The sequence below is a fragment of the Schistocerca piceifrons genome, unplaced genomic scaffold, assembly GCF_021461385.2.
Source record: "Schistocerca piceifrons isolate TAMUIC-IGC-003096 unplaced genomic scaffold, iqSchPice1.1 HiC_scaffold_941, whole genome shotgun sequence".
Lineage (NCBI taxonomy): Eukaryota > Metazoa > Arthropoda > Insecta > Orthoptera > Acrididae > Schistocerca > Schistocerca piceifrons.
In genome coordinates, this window is record NW_025729214.1 from 47,501 (window position 1) to 52,500 (window position 5,000).

The 5,000-nt window shown below is 62.3% G+C and overlaps 1 pseudogene; it reads left to right on the top strand.

The window, feature by feature from the left end:
- The window catches only part of LOC124772499, an 8,013-nt pseudogene that overhangs the window by 937 nt on the left and 2,076 nt on the right, over positions 1–5,000 (top strand).

A 5,000-nucleotide genomic window follows, 5' to 3' on the forward strand; every position in this document is an offset into this window, starting at 1 on the left:
CGGACCAAGGAGTCTAACATGTGCGCGAGTCATTGGGCTGTACGAAACCTAAGGCGTAATGAAAGTGAAGGTCTCGCCTTGCGCGGGCCGAGGGAGGATGGGGCTTCCCCGCCCTTCACGGGGCGGCGGCCTCCGCACTCCCGGGGCGTCTCGTCCTCATTGCGAGGTGAGGCGCACCTAGAGCGTACACGTTGGACCCGAAAGATGGTGAACTATGCCTGGCCAGGACGAAGTCAGGGGAAACCCTGATGGAGGTCCGTAGCGATTCTGACGTGCAAATCGATCGTCGGAGCTGGGTATAGGGGCGAAAGACTAATCGAACCATCTAGTAGCTGGTTCCCTCCGAAGTTTCCCTCAGGATAGCTGGTGCTCGTACGAGTCTCATCCGGTAAAGCGAATGATTAGAGGCCTTGGGGCCGAAACGACCTCAACCTATTCTCAAACTTTAAATGGGTGAGATCTCCGGCTTGCTTGATATGCTGAAGCCGCGAGCAAACGACTCGGATCGGAGTGCCAAGTGGGCCACTTTTGGTAAGCAGAACTGGCGCTGTGGGATGAACCAAACGCCGAGTTAAGGCGCCCGAATCGACGCTCATGGGAAACCATGAAAGGCGTTGGTTGCTTAAGACAGCAGGACGGTGGCCATGGAAGTCGGAATCCGCTAAGGAGTGTGTAACAACTCACCTGCCGAAGCAACTAGCCCTGAAAATGGATGGCGCTGAAGCGTCGTGCCTATACTCGGCCGTCAGTCTGGCAGTCATGGCCGGTCCTTGCGGCCGGCCGCGAAGCCCTGACGAGTAGGAGGGTCGCGGCGGGTGGGCGCAGAAGGGTCTGGGCGTGAGCCTGCCTGGAGCCGCCGTCGGTGCAGATCTTGGTGGTAGTAGCAAATACTCCAGCGAGGCCCTGGAGGGCTGACGCGGAGAAGGGTTTCGTGTGAACAGCCGTTGCACACGAGTCAGTCGATCCTAAGCCCTAGGAGAAATCCGATGTTGATGGGGGCCGTCATAGCATGATGCGCTTTGTGCTGGCCCCCGTTGGGCGAAAGGGAATCCGGTTCCTATTCCGGAACCCGGCAGCGGGAACCGATACAAGTCGGGCCCCTCTTTTAGAGATGCTCGTCGGGGTAACCCAAAAGGACCCGGAGACGCCGTCGGGAGATCGGGGAAGAGTTTTCTTTTCTGCATGAGCGTTCGAGTTCCCTGGAATCCTCTAGCAGGGAGATAGGGTTTGGAACGCGAAGAGCACCGCAGTTGCGGCGGTGTCCCGATCTTCCCCTCGGACCTTGAAAATCCGGGAGAGGGCCACGTGGAGGTGTCGCGCCGGTTCGTACCCATATCCGCAGCAGGTCTCCAAGGTGAAGAGCCTCTAGTCGATAGAATAATGTAGGTAAGGGAAGTCGGCAAATTGGATCCGTAACTTCGGGATAAGGATTGGCTCTGAGGATCGGGGCGTGTCGGGCTTGGGTCGGGAAGTGGGTCAGCGCTAACGTGCCGGGCCTGGGCGAGGTGAGTGCCGTAGGGGTGCCGGGTAAGTTGCGGGCGTTTAGCGCGGGCGTGGTCTGCTCTCGCCGTTGGTCGGCCTCGTGCTGGTCGGCGGTGCAGGATGCGCGCGCCTGCGCGGCGTTCGCGCCCCGGTGCTTCAACCTGCGTGCAGGATCCGAGCTCGGTCCCGTGCCTTGGCCTCCCACGGATCTTCCTTGCTGCGAGGCCGCGTCCGCCTGTTAGCGTGCTCCTCCGGGGGCGCGCGGGTGCGCGGATTCTCTTCGGCCGCCATTCAACGATCAACTCAGAACTGGCACGGACTGGGGGAATCCGACTGTCTAATTAAAACAAAGCATTGCGATGGCCCTAGCGGGTGTTGACGCAATGTGATTTCTGCCCAGTGCTCTGAATGTCAACGTGAAGAAATTCAAGCAAGCGCGGGTAAACGGCGGGAGTAACTATGACTCTCTTAAGGTGGCCAAGTGGCGGCGTGTGGCTGCATCCGGACTTGGCTTTTCGAAGTGCGGTCTTGATGTAGTCGTGCTGCTGCTGCGAGGTGCCTTCCTTGGGTTGTAGTTACAGGGAGAGTGATGCGCAATACATGGGCCTAGCCCTCTTAGCCTCTCCTCTCCTGCGGTCTTCTCCCCCTTCTCGTGGGCCCCGCTGATTTTCGCAGAGTGGAAGACACGCACCAGGGGCTTGGGGGGGTTACCAGCCCCCCCTCGCACTATCCCTTTGTTAGTTGGGGGCAGTATTCAGAGAAAAAAGTTGGTGGCCCTTCCGCTGAAGGTGCCACCCCAACTTCCCCCAGCACCTAGCCGGCCAACCGGCCGTGCCGAAAATTTTGTAACTTTTGCAGCTATGTATACCTGTAGTGAGTGCCACCGGCAGCTTCACCACCCAAGAACGGTCTCGGGGTCCATCGCCGCCGCCAACACCTTGCGGCCGCCAACGCGGAGATCGTCACGGAGAGGCATCGCGCGAGGTGGACGGAGGAAGAAGTCCTGTCGCTCGCCAAGGCAGAGGCCGAACTGTTCCTCGAGAGGGGACGCCCGGTTCTTCTTTGTAAATCAAGAACTCATCAGATGTTCCCCGGACCGAACGCTTGAGGCAATCAAGTGCCGACGGCGGCAAGCTGCCCACAAGCAGCTTGTCCCGCCAATTCATGGAGGCGCTTGAGATCGGTCGGGGGGAAGAGCCGGCGTCCCGCCGGGGAGCAGCGAGCCCCGCTGCCTGACGCGGGGCGAGGCCGCTGCGCCGCCCGTTCGACGCAGCCGAGGACTTCGCGGCCGACGCCACCGGGCCGCCGCCGGAGGGGCCGACTGACGCCGCCATCTGGAGCATCTGGCGGGGCTACCCGCTTCCGCCCAGCGTTTCTCTGCCCTGGATCGTGTCATAGGTCTGGGGCGGGGCACGCCGCCCGATGTCATCCTGGGCATGCTCCCGGATGCCCTTGCGATCGGTCGGGTCCAGAGGGGAGAGATCGATCACCAGGACACAGCGGCCGCGCCAACCATCGAAGCGGCCGCCTGCCGCGCCGCCGACGCAGAAGCGCAAGCGGCGCCGCTGGGAGTACGCGAGAAACGCAGGATGCCTTCCGACGGTCGCGTGCACGTTGCTGTGCGCGGCCTCTTGGATGGCACCCTGCTCCAGCCGCCACCTGCCATCCCTGGTCTGCTGGACTTCTGGGCGGACCTCTTCACCAAGAAGCCCATCTCCCACCGCGGGCTTCATTCGTGACCGCCTCCTCCCGCACTCAGAGCCTGTCGCTCTTGAGTGCATATGGGGGCCGGTCACACATGAGGAGGTCGCCGCCGCGTTGCCGCCCAGGGGATCAGCAGCCGGGCCGGACGGCCTTACCCCAGCGGAGTTGCGGCGCCTGCCGCACGAAGTCCTGGTGAAAGTGATGAATCTCTTCCTTCTGGCCCGCGCCCTTCCGGAACGCCTGCTTCGCGCGCGGACGTCCCTTCTCCCGAAAACGGCTGCACCAACATCCCCCGCTGACTTTCGCCCCATTACGGTCTGCTCGGTGTTGGCGCGGACCTTTCACAAGGTTCTCGCGTCACGCCTGATGCGCGCATGTGCTGTGGACGAACGTCAGCGGGCATTCATCCCTCGGGATGGGATGTTGGAAAATACCTTCATCTTGGACACTGCTCTCACCGACGCAGTTCGCTCCTGCCGCTCTGTCTTTGTGGCGTCGATCGACGTATCTAAGGCATTCGATTCGGGTAGATCATGCTGCCCTTCGCCCCGTGCTGAAGGCGCATGGCCTGCCGGATTGCTTTGTCGAGTATGTCGAGCGGTGCTACGAGGGCAGCACGACAGTGATAGCGGACGGCGCCGGCGTGGGCGTGTCTGTGCAGCCAGCACGGGGCGTTCGCCAGGGCGATCCCCTCTCCCCCTCCTGTTCAACTTTGCGGTGGACTACGTTTTAGGCCAACTGCCCCTCCCACATCGGAGCTCGGATCCTCGGTCGCAGAGTCAACGCTGCGGCCTTTGCAGATGACGTCTTGCTGTTTGCAGCGACCCCCGAGGGGCTTGCAGTCCCTCATCGACGCAGCTACCGCAGCCCCTCGCCCACCTGGGGCTGCAGATCAACGCCCGGAAGTGTTTCACCCTCGCCTTAGTCGCGTCAGGGGCGCGAGAAGAAGGTGAAGGTGGACAGCAATGTCACCTTCACAGCAGGCAATACCACCATGCCTGCCCTGCGTGTGGGTGAAACCTTCCGGTACCTGGGGCTGCAATTTTCCACGGCGGGTCGCTGTGTCTTCAATCCACGTAGCCACCTGGTGGAGCAGCTTGACGTCATCTCCCGAGCTCCGCTGAAGCCGCAACAGCGCCTCCACGCTCTCACCAACGTACTTCTCCCTGGCCTGTACCACGGGCTGGCCCTCAGCCGCACCCGGTGTGGGTGCATTGAAGTCGGCCGACGTTACCATCCGGGCCGCCGTCAGGAGATGGTTCCGCCTTCCGGCGGACACCCCCCTGGGATACTTCCACGCTCCTGTTGCCCAGGGGGGCCTCGGCATTCCATCTTGCCGATGGATGGGTCCCGACCCTCCGTCGGTCCCGTCTCCTGGCGCTGAAGAAGATAGGGCCAGCCTGCGACGGTGCAGGCATGGTTGAGGTGCAGCGTGAGATCGAGGTGCTGGAGCGCCACCCTAATGTGGGAGGGCCACCTCCTCAAATCGTCAACGCAGGTTGGGGAAATGTGGGGCGGCGCGCCTACACATCGCCATTGACGGTGCGGCACTGTCATCTTCTGCCGCCGTCAGTGGCCAACATCAGTGGGTCGCCGACACCAGTCGCCTGCTATCTGGGCGTGAATACATCGACGCCCCTCCGCGCCCGCATCAACGCCTTCCCTACGAAGGCACGGCGCAGTCGCGGGCGGGGAGGCGGACACCAGATGCCGCGCGGGGTGGCCAGGTCCGTGGAGACCGCCAACCACGTACTTCAGGCTTGCTTTAGGACGCACGGGTCCCGGGTCAAAGCGCCATGACGCTGTAGTGCGTT